This window comes from Aphis gossypii, chromosome 1 (genome assembly GCF_020184175.1).
Source record: "Aphis gossypii isolate Hap1 chromosome 1, ASM2018417v2, whole genome shotgun sequence".
NCBI classification, from domain to species: Eukaryota; Metazoa; Arthropoda; class Insecta; order Hemiptera; family Aphididae; genus Aphis; species Aphis gossypii.
Genome location: NC_065530.1, coordinates 78,984,107 through 78,999,825, shown reverse-complemented (window position 1 = coordinate 78,999,825; position 15,719 = coordinate 78,984,107). Strand labels below are relative to the sequence as shown.

At 23.1% G+C, this 15,719-nt stretch overlaps 1 protein-coding gene across 1 annotated transcript in view; it reads left to right on the top strand.

Moving 5' to 3' along the window:
- Positions 1 to 11,487: 11,487 nt before the first annotated feature.
- The window catches only part of LOC114125353 (NADPH oxidase 5), a 71,953-nt gene continuing 67,721 nt past the window's right edge, over positions 11,488 to 15,719 (top strand). The window contains exon 1 of the mRNA XM_050198669.1: positions 11,488 to 11,710. The gene's annotated coding sequence lies outside the window, so the exon portion shown is untranslated. The remainder of the gene's footprint in view (positions 11,711 to 15,719) is intronic.

Here is a 15,719-nt window from a genome sequence, read left to right as displayed (position 1 = left end):
TGAGGTTAAAACATTTATTGCTATGACTATATAACTATTTATTATTTTAATTATTATTAATTATTACTGCTGAGTCGGTCTATTTAAAAAAATATCATAATTATTTATTAACATTTATCGATAATCTTAATTAACATTAATTCAATCAACATTGGCTCAATTTTCTCAGTTTATTTAATTTATAAATATTTTCTACTAAGTACTAGCTGATCCCGTGCACTTCGTTGCCCATTAAAAATGTCTACCTATTGAAATAATAAGTTTTCTATTGAACGTTATTTATTGAAGTGTATTTGGATATACAATATTTCTTAATTTTCCTTCTGGTGCGTACACAGTTTAAATAAATTAGCATATGCACATACAGCGAGAAGCATAGATTTTCCAAATTTAGTCCATACACTAATAGCGTTGTAGATTAGAATTTAATTATTTAATAACTAATTATTATCACTTTATTAATAATAAAATTAAAACTAATAGCAACCATTAGTAAACAAAACTTTTCATCGTAAATTTCAAAATTCCTGTTTGAATACCTCCCCGAGTTGGACCTTTCCCTTTTTAAATTAGCCTATATATTTTTTCCATAGGTCTAATCTATTTCTGTACTAAATTCTATCACAATCAGATGAACAGTTTAAGAATGCTCGAATGCATCAACATACATACGGACAAACATTAATTTATATACTATATATATCTATATATAGATTATAGATAATAATATGTAAGGACTAAGGACGTAAGGTTATACCTAAATCGATTAATTTTAGTTATCTGAGGCGATTCCAGTATAAGAGAATCACTACCTAAAATATAAGGCAATTCAAGTGAATGATATTTAAATATTTTGGTTTTACTACAAAGAAATCAAAATTACCAGTATTTTTCAAAAAAAAAATAAACAAAAAAGGTAGGCAAGCGTGTACCGTTCTACTATATACATTAGGTATTGAGTGAGTCACTAATGTGTACCTACCTACAATTTTAATTAAATGTTTATCGCATACGAAAAACAATTTTGAGCGAAGTCTGTTAGCCTGTATTACTAAGTGATATACCTATACTATAAAAACTTAGATAACTCAAAATGCAATAATAAAATATTTCTGTAAATACCATAAAAGAGTAAAAATAAGTTTATAGTATAAAATTCACTATAAATAGATAATAATATTTTAAATAATAACAGAATAATTAATATCGATACCTATTTATATTATTGTTTAAAAATTAATTTCGTCCAAAATTAAATTTAAAATACCTAGGTATACATTTTATAAAATAATATTCGTCACGAGTATTTCATATCGGAATTGTAAGAACTTAAAAATATACCCACACAATATTATTTCTTTTAAACAATTTAAGAAGTTCAAATTAGAACAAAACTTCTTATTTTAACGATGAATAATTACTTTTTATTATAAATCAAAAACAACCTTATGCAATGAGGAGAAAGGAGATCCTAATATTAACTGTGATCCTAATGAAAAAGAGACTCTGTTTCTAATCAAATGGAAGGGTTGGTCACATATTCATAATACTTGGGAGTCTATGAATTCCTTATTGGTTCAAGAAGTTAAAGGGCTTAAAAAATTGATAATTTTGTGAAACATGAAGACTGTCGGTGCATGGTGTAATCAAATGACACCCGAAGATTCTGAATATTCTGAATGTCAACTTAAACTTCAATAAGATTTATTAAAAAACTATAATGTTGTTGAAAGAATAATAGGTATTAATTTTATTACTATACAATATGTTACAGATATAATGACTTATATATACTTATATAATATATTAGAGAGTTAGTAAAAATATTTATTGAATATTGATTTATTTTATGAATTTTTTTTGGTAAATTTGAAATTATTGAAATTAAACAAGTATTAATACCTACATATACATTTTATTAACAAACAAAATTTTAATTTAAGAGAGTAAGTTAGTATTTTCTGAGTTAACTATATAGTAAAGGTTTTATAGTTTTAATATTTATTAAAATAATTTTATTAATATTTATGAATTTATAGGAGAATCTAAAAATTCAGCACAAAAAGAATATTATGTAAAATGGCAATCTTTGCCTTATAGTGATATAACATGAGAAGTAGCTTCCTTAATAGAACGTAAATAGCTTCAAAAAATAAAATCTTGGTGATGTAATGGGCCTCGGAAAAACTATTCATACCATATTATGTTATCTTAATTATTTATTTCACAACTATCAAACACATGGTCCATTCCTAGTCGTTGTTCCTCTATCAACTATGCCTTCGTGGCAACGAGAGATCAGTTAATAGGCTCCTGATATAAACATTGTAACATATATTAGAGATGTTAAATCTCGTTACATAATATTATAATTAAATAATATATCCTCTATAGCCCTCTATAGGGGTGGACAAACCGCGTCTCGCCACATAGACTTATCACATTTTCAATTGTCACATCTTATCGTAACATTTATACAAACACATTTTTTTAATATGAATTTACGTATTATAATATAATAATATGACCTTTTTTTTTTCTTTTTTTTTTTTCATTTTGGCTTTTCCATATTTATTAATACATTTGGTGGCTTGCGAGTCTTTTCTATAGTACCAAATACTCTAGTGCTAGGTCTTGTATTACGATCATCATATTCATTATAATGTTCACTACCTACAATTTATAAATTTAATGTTATCGGTGATAGACAAAAATCGAATCAGATGAAGTAATTTTGTGAGTATGTAACAGCATTGGATTGATTTGAATTTTTTCGAGATCATATAGATCTTTATCTTTTTATCCAAATGATAAAATATCGCAATAATCTTACTCTTCTCTTACATATTTTTCTAAATCACTATCTTCACTTTCTTCAGAATCAGATTCAAGTTTTAATCTACTGAATTTAATGGATACCGAAAAATAAATATTTAACAGATAAATATATACCTAATAATTAATATATCAACTTAGATTAAATTTATTATAAACGTGCTTTAATAACAACTTTTAATTATTAAAAAAAATTATTATTTTATAAAAAATTACCTCCATTTAAATTTGTAATATTTGAAAGGTTAAAGGTTTCTTTCTTGTTTATTATGGCATAATAATTTATAAATTGTAGGTAGTGAATGTGATAATGAGTATGATGATCAAAATACAAGACCTTGAGTTATTTTTTTTTAAGAAGTAAGCTCAGGTGTAGAATTAGTTAAATCAGTATGAAAATCACAATGACATTCAATGTCAGGAGTTTCTATTAGAATAAGCTGATTTTCTTAAACTCGCCTGTAATTAAAATTATTAGTTAATAACAATGTAACTTCGATGTATTTTTAAAATTACAAAACTGAAAAAACTACAGAAAAAAGTAGTTCATGTTTGAGTACAATATTGATTAAAAATGATAAATTATTATTATTTGTTTGTTTTAACTTTTAAGCACTTACCTATGTTATAACTTCACATTTTAATTTATATTGTATAGGTAGTTATTATGAACAATTAAAGTAACATTATGTTTTCAATCACAATTTGGTTATTATTATTAGTTATACTAGTTATACTTAATTAAACTATATTTGTATATAATAATATAGTATTTGGTGTTATGAATTAATATAATATTTTGTTTTTATGAACATTTCAAGGAGTAAAATAGGCAACTACTTTAACAATTTCGGGCGCAATGATAAGGAATAATTCACCAGTTTTTTTATACCATTGTTCTGTAGTATTAATTATCGTATATACTATATATTATATAGTATTTGCCTTAACTTGCGATACTCGAAAGTCGTATATGGTCATAGTCTATATGTGTATGGTAAACTATTCTGCATTTGTTAATTTAGTTGAGTTCCTATATTGAAAATTAATTTTTCGTATTATTCGTATTTAGTATTCATATTAATATTTTAATATGGAAAAATGGGTGGTGTGGCTAAAAAAAAAAACTAATGTAAATCGCTCAAGAATCGAAAAAAATATCTGATGTGTTCATTAAACAGATGAAACTTGAACCAGTAAGTAAGCAATAAAAAATAGTAGGTAGTCTTGTATTTCTAGTATTTGGAAGTCTTTTATAATTGCAGTTTAGCTACCAAGCGATTTTTTTTATTTTATTATTATTTTTTTTTTTTTTTGAAACGTATGTATTTCAACGAGTTAAGAACGATGGTGCCAAAAATTGCGCATTATTTTGGGAGTTATATCTTTTCAAAGTTTGCGATTTTACGTTTTTACGTATGCTTGGAGGCGGACTACATTAATGCCATATAGAGGACCTTAAGTCTGCCAACCGGAGCCGGCAGACGAAAGGAGCCACTATACTTGTTAATTTGTTATTTAACTGTTAGCTTTGTTTTTTACCTTGAAATCTAGTAAATCAATTGAACTCGAGAATACTCCATGAAGATATCACGTCATCACAAAATGCTTAGAATCACAATAATTACAGGAATACCTTATCTAATTAATATAGAAGACAATATTTCATTTATATTTATCTACTCGATAACTCGATAACCTAATTTAATATAATTATAATCTTAATGTTATTATTTATTACTCATTACATTGAAAAATGCATTATAGACGTGGTGCGCGACAGAAAAAATCAGCATTGAATGCATATGTAAGAACGTAAAATCGCAAACTTTAGAAGAATATAACATATAACTTCCAAAATAAATAATGATTTGTGCAAATATTTTTTCTTGAATATAGTATCTATTTCTAAGAAATCTTAACTTTTATTTATGATTTCTATCTTTGAATAACATCTAGCTGTTATATTCAAATAAACTAAAATAATTTTAAAATCTACCACATAGGCAAAATAACATTTTATTTTAGTAACATCAGTTTTAATACAGACCTCTTGATGTGGGGTTTCAATTTTAGGGACCCAATTACAAACTTTTGGGGGTGTACAACTGTACAAGTACACTTTGTCCTCCACCCAGTTCGCACGCGGCACGCCTATATTTACCACATTTATTAATTGTATTATTATGTAGTGTGATTATATTGTGAACTAAAAAGAAAATATAAATCATCGCATTTTAAATATCTCTTATATTAGATTCTATAACTTACTGTAGAAGGTAATAAATGCATTATAAATATAAACAATTTTTATTTTTATTGGCTTATATCTGAAAGTCATAATTTTCATGAAAATAGTTCGTTTTCCTATAAACTAAAGATACGTATAGAATACCATTATTTAAAAAAAAATATGCATGAAGGTATTATTGTGTTTTTGAACTATGGTCTTGAATGCAATTATGTTATATTTTTATATTATAGTTTGTGAATTATTTAAAAATGTAGTATTATTTATTATAGACAATATTTTTAATTGAATGACGAATATATTAATTGATTAGTTTATAATACAATAGTACAATACCTAATAATACATCTATAGACTATAATATGACTGTAATACTGTATGAGTGTGTATTATTTTATATTTCAATATCGTATAAGTGCATAACTAAGTATATTCTATTATAAAAGTAGTAGGTAGCTATAAACAAGTAAAATAGAAAATAAAATAATTTTATTCTTCTTTCGTGGAAATATTCATAATAATAATAAATTGTGTAAATATTAAAATATTACCTTGTACTTGTAATATTTTACATAATATTACACAATTAGTAGATTATAGTACCAAGTACTAAATTAATTAATTTGTTGTATTTAAATTTTAAATGTTTATGTCAAATAAAATATTTTATTTAAACTTATTAAAATAAAATAAGGATATGGAGTTAAATCATTCAGTAAGAATTATCCTATTATATTTCATTAAGAAACTTGTGGACGGAATTTGGGTAAACTTAAACAAATTGGTTTAGTTAAATATTAATATATCTATCTAAAATATATCTCTTATATAGATGTATTATTATTATAATTTTATATTATTTAAATTTAAAATAAATACTATTTAAAATTATAATAGTTGCATTTCAAAAGAATTACAGCATATTCAAATTACTATTTGTACCTAACTCAATAGTTACACCTATTACACCTACTCAGATAGTCAGATCCACTCAGCTACAATACTTTCGATAAATCAAACACACAACGTATACACACTTATATACGTTTGCGTTTTCGATATATTTGTTGATATATTCGATTGAGTTTGTCTTACATTAGTTTTAATAGTTTCATACTATACTCATTATAATATTATGCATAAACGGACATTTAATTATTTTACATACCTACTTGTTATTTTATTTATTAGTTTTTATCAAACTATGTACCTATTGTTTTTATCTCTTTATAAAGTACTATTGAAGTACTGACAAATAATTACTTAATAAACTGACACATTTACTGTGGTATTCCAAAATAGCTTTTTGTAAATTATAACATTATCAATTTTCTTTTAATTTTTTATTATAAATTTATTGGTAAATTGATTTAAATTCTAACCAAACAATTTGAAATGCTATACCTAATATAAAGTGTTATAAAATACGTATAACTTACAACAATTTTTTCTTAAAAATAATGTGTTGTATCAAAATTAAATTTTTTTTTTCATCATTGTGTATGGTAATATATTTTTTTAAACATTCAGCGAAAATATTGAAAATTAATCTACATAAAATATTATTTAGTTAATTTTCCATTATTAAAGAGTTTTTTAAGATTGTATCTATAAACGTCCATTACAAAAATTCTATATACAATTTTTTTTTTTAAATTTCTGAGAATCAATCAGACGTTATATTTATTATATTTTAGTTTGCAATGTCTACTTGTAGATCATGTAATTAAATTTTAAAATTATGATTATTTTTATAATAACAACAATTTCAGTTTAATAAATTAAAAACTCGTATTACAAAAACAAGAATTTATTCATATAAATAAAATCTATAATTATGTATTACATATGTATCAATTTATTATTATATACTTGTACTATATGAGTATGACTCGTATTTTATCACAAGTCTCCAGGGGTTATTTAGTCATAAATGTGTTTGTACTTGTTTTAATGTTGCTAGAAATTAAAATAACAATATAATAAATAACAATACCTACCGATAGGTGCAGTAGTAATAATAAATAAATAATCAAACTGGTTAATCATAAAATTTAATTTCGATAATACGGAATTAATAGTATATTTATCGAGAAAAAAATTAAAATGCAAATATTAAACAGGACTTATTAATTCTTTAAAATAATTGATGTATATTATAGTATAGAAATTAATTATAATGCCATTGAAATTTTAATGGACTAAAAAATATTATATATATTCTATTTATTCGAAATAATTAAATTATTATTTTGTTTGATTACATAGAAAAACTATGGAAATAATATTTTTGCAAATGGTTTTAAATTTAAAATGATTATCAGAATTTTTGCTTTGATTATTAATTTTATCGTTTTCGAACAACATCTTCAGTTATGTAGCAGTATACTTATCAATCTATTATATACAATTTAGAAAAATTACTGAATTAAAGCTTTTGTGGACGTTAATAAGTTTATGTTTTTTATACGTCGATTGACTTAGGATTCATGTGTGTGCTTTGACAGTTTAATAGTAAGTAACAAACTTTCAGTGATTAGCTTGTTATCAATTAAGAATAATACAATAACTTTATGTTTTTATGGTTACACTTAAAAATTTCTATTTAGTATAGTTTTTTATTCCTGTTGATTTACATTTTGGTCTAATTATACAGAAGTCTGATTAAATATATTTATAAAACTAATTAAGTATTTAAAATGTTATTTATATATTGGCTTATTTTGAAGTAAATATAAATTATGTTGTGGCAAATAAAGTATATAAAAATTCATACAAGTGTCGTGCTTTGAATAATGATAATACTAAATGTTTTCAGTATTGAGTAAATTTTTCCTGGTTAAACTAAAATAAATACAGCAAGGTTCAAGATAAAAAAAATAAAAAATATATATGTTAAACATTAATATTAATACAATAAATTATACTAGATTTATTGTTACATTCTTGTTTCTATAAAAGTTCTTTTTTATGTTTTATTACTTCACTAGTTAGCTTTTTATGATCATGATTTATATGATTTCTTGATTAGGGGTAGCAACCTTTGTTATCAAATGATACCACCAAACACATTTTATGAAACCAATAATTTTCCTAATTATTTTAATACGTAAACACCAAAAGTGTAATTGCATTAAAAAACAAATATTTACCTCTTTTAATATGATTAATATTAGTTCCATGGTTAATATAATATGTAAATTACCTTTATTAGTAATTTACTATAATTTTAATAACAAGACTAGACTTTAGAAATACAATTAATGCCATTAAGGACTCTTTTCTTCTAAATTAAAAACAATGTAATACTTAAAAACATATAATTTCAACTACCAAAAAGTATTATATACCTAACCTAAAATGGTTTTTCAAATTTTTAATGTAGAATACCATTTAATTTTAATATCTTGTAGGCATGTTTTATTGAGTTATGTATTTACTTAATAAAATTGAAATTACCACTTAAACATAAAAACTTTTCTTTATTATAATATCTTACAAACCCATGTTTTATAACATTTTTGGGTCATTTGATCTAAAAATGAACAATACATCGTATTATAAATAATTATAATAATATCTCGTGGTATCTTAGTAGTTAGTATGATGATTCTATGTATAAAGGGGTTAAATCAAATATTTAATTACATACTTATTAAACGGTTTGTTTAAAAAAGTAAAATCGTATTAATTTGTTAATCAACTTTTTAACTTAAACAGTTAGTATAGTTACCGTTTAAGTTTATCATTTAGTTTTAGATGTTGATGAAAAAAAACATGCTTTAAAAAAAACTGACATGTAGAATCCGGTTAGTATTTGTATTACGTGTCTTTCACAGCTCTTAGGCATGTGCTCAGAATCTTTAATAGGTAATGCTATAGATCGTATTATCATTTTATTAAATTTAATGAAAACTTCAATTATAGTTAATAGGCTATTAAATTCTTATAATGTTTTATTATTTTTTAAGTTTTGTATCATATTCATGTTTTTCTATTATTAATCAAATAAAAATTGTGTTATTTGTTAATTATCACTGTAATGTATAGCTCATCAAATAAAATTCAATAAAGTACAATTATTATATTTTTTGGATTTTATTTGTTATTGTTAAATAATAAGGATTATAGTAAAATATACATTTTTGATAACTACTTTAAATCACTTTAAAATAACTAAAATAATTAATTTATAGTGTATTAAAACACCTATTTATTGTATTAAAATTGTTATGTAATTATCATAATATCGTTATAATTGGAGTAAATATTATGTATACATTATATCACTTTTTAATATAATATCTATAAATGGTTATTCATTTTATTCTAAATTAAAAAAAAAATGATTATTTTTAATACCTATTTTAATACACGTTTTTAAGTTTTGTTTATGTATATAATACACTGTTTATAGTACCTGATACTTAATATATATTTTATATTGTGTACCAGATATACATAAATAAACCATAAATGTTTTGAAGAGTAAACTATTAATTAAAACTACCTATACAGTTTTTTTTTTTTAAAGCGTTGATTGTTGGAATAGTAGTTATACAACTGTTAGATAGGTATTCAATGTATGCTTAAAAATAACAAGTATTTCTAGAAGTTAAGTTAAAAAAAAATTAGCAATCAAAACACGCACAAAAAATTCCACTTAATTGGATATGTACTGTACTTGTATTTTTAATTAGAACCTTTGAAATACCAATACTACCTATGAATCAATTGCATAGGTAAACTAGGATAATAAGCTGACATGTACGTTTTATTCATCATATAATCCACATTCCTTAAGAAATTATTTCAACAAGAATGATTTCTGTCAACAAGTTGAAACATTTTTAATTAACTAGCAATATTCATAATATGTTCCTATAATAAATACATTTTAAATACCAATTATAATTAAATATTTATACATTATATAAAAAATATTATACAATACAATGCTATATTTTCATCGATCTAAAACGATTGTTTTCATTATTTATTACAAGAACCACAAATACCAAAAATTGGATAAAATATATTCAAACAAATTAATTTGTATTACCATTATATAATGCAGTCGCAGTCTTTAATTATTTTTGTTGTTTGGTCGTAACAGTTTTCTTCATTAATCTATATGTGATTCATAATACATACGTTATGACTTTGGTTTTCGCTACTCAGCGACATTATAGGTAATACATGTTAGGTTTTTTTTTGCCGATGGATAAAAAAAAATAAAACCACACACGTATATAGTATACGTGTATCAAACATCGATGGCTTCTCGTTTCCCGCGGTATACTTTATGAACCTACGGATCGTATTAACATGCGGTTTTGTCCGTTTGTGGAACTGGCCACCACTATCATCGTTCAACCGGAATCTTAAAGAACTTCTAACTTGTTGTCACCAAGTGTCAATTAATGTGTATAGTAACTATTTTTAAATTAATTGATACGTTTTTTTGGTTCTATATGATTATTATTAATTCTACTCACAATAATTAAAATAGCTGAAATATGTGTACTTTATACTATAATATAATGATTATAATATTATACTTGTATATCCGAACTATGGTTTTATAGACTTAAATAGATATAATTTTTAGTTATAGTTAACTTTTTATCTTAAAAAATATACATAATATATTGACAAGCTACCAACAATGTTATATAATTCTTACTATAACCTTTTTCTATCATATTATTGGTATTTTTACAGCGATTAGCGTTAATAACAATAATTAATTAGGAACCTTATTGAAACACTTAAAAATAAAAAAAGCCTATTTTCGATTTTATGTAGGGTTAAGTTTTGCTTAGACATTTTATAAATACTTAAATTATTGTTTTTGAAATATAATTATAAATTGATATTCAATAATTAGTATATATTAGTGTTTATTTATGAACAGCATTTTCAATTAATTATTAACCAGAATTTTTTCTTGCTTATAATGTAATATATTCTTATCCAAAAGCTTTGTTATTCATATAAATCTTCGTTGTATGTTTTCGTTAAAAACTTCTGTATTGATTTAAGAACAGAACCAACATAATATTATACTATAATATCTACTTAGTTATATCATTAGTTATAGTCAATAGATCATTGTAGAGGAAAAATGTTAACGAAACGGGCGTTATCAAAGGCCTGATTGGTCAGTGTTGGAGAGTAAAATTACCTTGAGTTGTCATAATTTCTACTAAAATCCTTGTATGTTGATATTTTATTAGTTAAATGTATCGCTATTACACATTAGATAGTCGCAATGTGTATCGTATTCAAATGGGCAGTGTTAGGTAAGTATAAGATAATACGAACAAGGGAAGGGGCAGAGAGAGGAACGGATACCGCCTTGTTGCGGGATGCTGGGTATCTAGAAGACGAGTTTTAAACCTCCAGTTACCAATTGTCGGCTCCGGTCACCCGACACGCAAAATAACACGAGTTCGTCTAGTTTATCGGTTTACTTTCAGTTTCGGGAAATTAACAGTTACGTTTTTTGATTTTAATTGTCTTGGTGTAAATTTATTTTCCAATTTTTCTGTGCTTTGTTTGTTACAAGTTTTACTAACCATATATTATTATTATTATATTGGACAAAAATCAAATATTTAGGTAAGTTTAATTAATTTGTGACAATCTTATTTAATAGGTAAATATCTAATATAAAAATCGAAACTAGCTAGTGGATTATTTTTTTTTTGGTCATTGAAAAACATCTTAATAATTTTTTAAGCTATTAAAATAAAAATAAGTGATTGAAAAAAATAGTTCATTAAAATAAACCATTTTTGATATTTTTAACTATAATATTTTGCAATGTATATACAGTTAGCTGTTATGTCGATATAAGCATTTATTGATTTTAATTTTTACTTTAAACACAGATATTATAATACAATTATTCTTAAAGTATAATTTATAATTATATTACTTATTCATATTATTAGTTATTATTATATGCAAGATAGTCATTAAGTATAAATATAAATATTAACGACTAGAGTAAGACTTAATTTTAAAACACAATAAAAATATCAAATTATACAAACTTGAGGTAAAAAAATATTATTAAACTAAAAATGTATTGAAATAAAAAAAATTATATTATAATGGAGTATATACTAATAGTATCGATTATTGTAATTAGGTAATAAAAATCTAATCTAAATAAGGATATAATAAATTGTTAATTATTTTTAATTATTAAATTCATTTAATCTTGTTTTCTTTATAATATACTTAAAATATTGCTCACAAAATCATTTGTATTCATTGTTGTAAATTATAATGATTAAATCAATAATAAAATAGTCCTTAAATAATATTATATTAATTTAATTATTTTTAGCTTCAAAATGATAATATTAATCACATAAGAAAAAATAAAAATGAGTTGAGATTTTTAGTATTTATTTGCTTTTATAGAAACTATTTCATAAAACAATAATACATCTTCAGTATATTCTTGGATTAAAGCATTGAATAACTAAGTTTACTTATAATAAATTGTATTTTATTATTTTTAATTTGAAAATATACAACTTTTACATAATAATGTACAAAATTGATGCTATAAATATGAATATTGGAAATATGTATATGTAATTACGCACATATTCTAAAGGAATCTCAATAGCTATATTTATTAATCGTATTAGGATATTTACTATTTACGTGTAGTTATTTTAGGTTATAGGTAGATAATACATTTTTACACTTAAATTTAAATATTTGTATTTCATAATTTTCCATTGTATAAAAATATTTTGAACTTTATTTTATTATTACAAAAGTAATTTAAAAGTATATGTGTAGTATGGCTGTATATATAATACTGTTATGAGTATGTACGCAGAATTTAGTATATCATAAATTTATATATTATATTTTAACAATATGTGTTTCATATTTTCTATACTTAAATATATGACATTATAAATTAAAACTTAAAAGTAATATTTAGTTGTTTTAAATTATTATATTAATTTTTATAATTTCGACTGTGTTTATTAAATATATTAAATTAAATACTAAAAATACTTCTGTTTAATTTAATGTAATATTTTTTATAATTGATTATTAATGGGTTGGTTCCAATAACAAAAAATTATTATGTATCTATCTATATACAGGTACCTACTATTTTACTGCCCTCGAGTAGTTTGAATATTCGGTCAGACGTCTTTTAAAACGTGATGACGTTATGTAAAAAGAAACCATTTTTAAAAATCGTAAGTCGTATTCTATAGTAATATAGCCAATAGGTACCAATAATCAAACTTGTTTATTTCTATTGTTTGACAGTAAAATATCGTTTGGAAAATATAAAGATATCCATAACATCTCAATCAATATTCTTCGACAAATGTATACATAACTATTGAGAAATATTGCTCAGAACATAAAATAATAACCGTATGTAGATCCAGTTTTCGATTTGTACGATTTCTGTTTTACTTGGCATAAATTAGACCTCCGGCTATTTGCGTAAAAATTAATAACTAACTATATGTCTTTCTATCTATTTTTTCTATTATTCATTATTATTATTTTTATTCAGTTGAAGAAAAAATGATAATATGATTGATTATTAATTCCATTCGATGAAAGAATGTAAAAAAGTACATATCACACAATAGTATGTGAAACAAAAAAATAATTTTGCAGTTCTGATACTGTAGCAAAGTGCTGATCAAAAGGTAATAAAAAGGTAAAAAAGGTAATACATAAATAAATTCAGTTTAATGTGTGTATTATTTTAACATAATTTCAATCTTATGAATATTATTAACAAGCACAACACTTCGATAATTAATTTTAATAAATATACATACTATGTAAATTTTTTCGATTTTTTGATTTATAAAGACATATTATTATAATCGAACTCGATTGGTCAAGCATCTGCTCGATACAGCGGCAGTCTGACTCGTGGTTTCTTTAAATTGCTTATTTAGTCGGTCACGACACAATAACGTGGCCATGTGTAAACATAACCAACATGTCTGGACACATGATATTTACGTACCTGTCTGTTTCATGTTTATTTTTTCCATATAAATATGTAATATTATGATTATAATAGTAGAGCTTATTAACGATTCATTTATACGCGTGCGACTCCCTGAAAGAACAAATGGGGCTAATTTGTCCACAGAGTGAAACACACACACAAATTGATATTCAACTGGTTTATCAATTGGTTTTGCGTGAAATAGAATCATAAAAACCACTTGGTTAGAAAAAAATAAATGAAAAAAATGAAAAATGTAAGTAGTTTGAACATGTAAGTAACACGGAACTGTTTATTATATGTAAATAATATGGCGTTATCGTGTCCATACAACGCAGCCGTGGGTTAGGTAGAACCATTTAAAATAAAGTATGCACACTAGTACCTGCAAATGTATTTGTAATTTTTAAATTTAGTACACAATCGTATAGTATGTACCTATAATAACTTAAAGTTTTCGAATTAGATTTATATTTACTAAAAAATTCAAAGTATAATATAATTAAATAAATGTAATGTATATATTATACCTATATACTATAATATTATAATACACTACTTATAGGCATAAAATATGTTGAGGTATATGCAAAAATATAATACTTATTTTCAAATTCATATTTTTAATAAAAACTTGTTTTTACTTATATAGTCAATATAATATAAGCATAGTACTTAATACATGGTAATATATATATTTATTATTAAATATCGAATAAGCTAATTTAAAATAAATAATTGACGAATAAAAAATTTAAAAATAAATAATTTTTTTACAAGAAATAACATATTCTACATTATACTATCTTATGTAGGTTAATATATTTTGGTGATAAATATATCCGAGTATTTTTGGCAAGTAACGATACTAGTTCAACAAAAGAATTTATTTATTTATATTGCTATATTTCATTAAATAACAACCAAATAATTAAATGCTGTTAACTGTATTATAATATATAATATATAATAATATATATATATATTTAGCTTTTTAAAATCGATATACCTAATCCGTAATCGTATGTATAGATTTTAAATTTATATATATATTTTTATATGTATACCAACGCACCTAGCAATTTATAGTATTGTATTAAAATTATATTTTATCTAAGATTTGTCAATTTTTTTTTTTAGATATCATAAGCATCCATGCATTTATTTGTACATAGAAATATTTATAAATTTAATGTATTAGTAAAAGTTTAAATATGCGTAAGTGAAATTATAATATTGGTTTTAGCTACCTGTATATGCAAACGAACTAGTATCGTTAGTCGTCAGACACTGTTTTCTTAGATTATAAAATATACAATTTTTGTTTTACAAGGAAAACGTTTTAAAATTGTTCTACGTCACTGATTTTAAATATTACAATCTCTATAAAATCTACTATATACTTATTACTATTTGTTGTTTAACTGTATTTTTAAAAAACTCAACTTCACTTATAAAATACATTTTCTAACTGAAAGCGAAGTTTATTTTTGATAAAAATAAAATAGGAGCCTATTATAAATTAAATATACTCAGATAATTTTTAGAACGCGAAATAATTCTATAAGATTTTATTAAATAGCAAAAGATCGATGATAATAATTTATC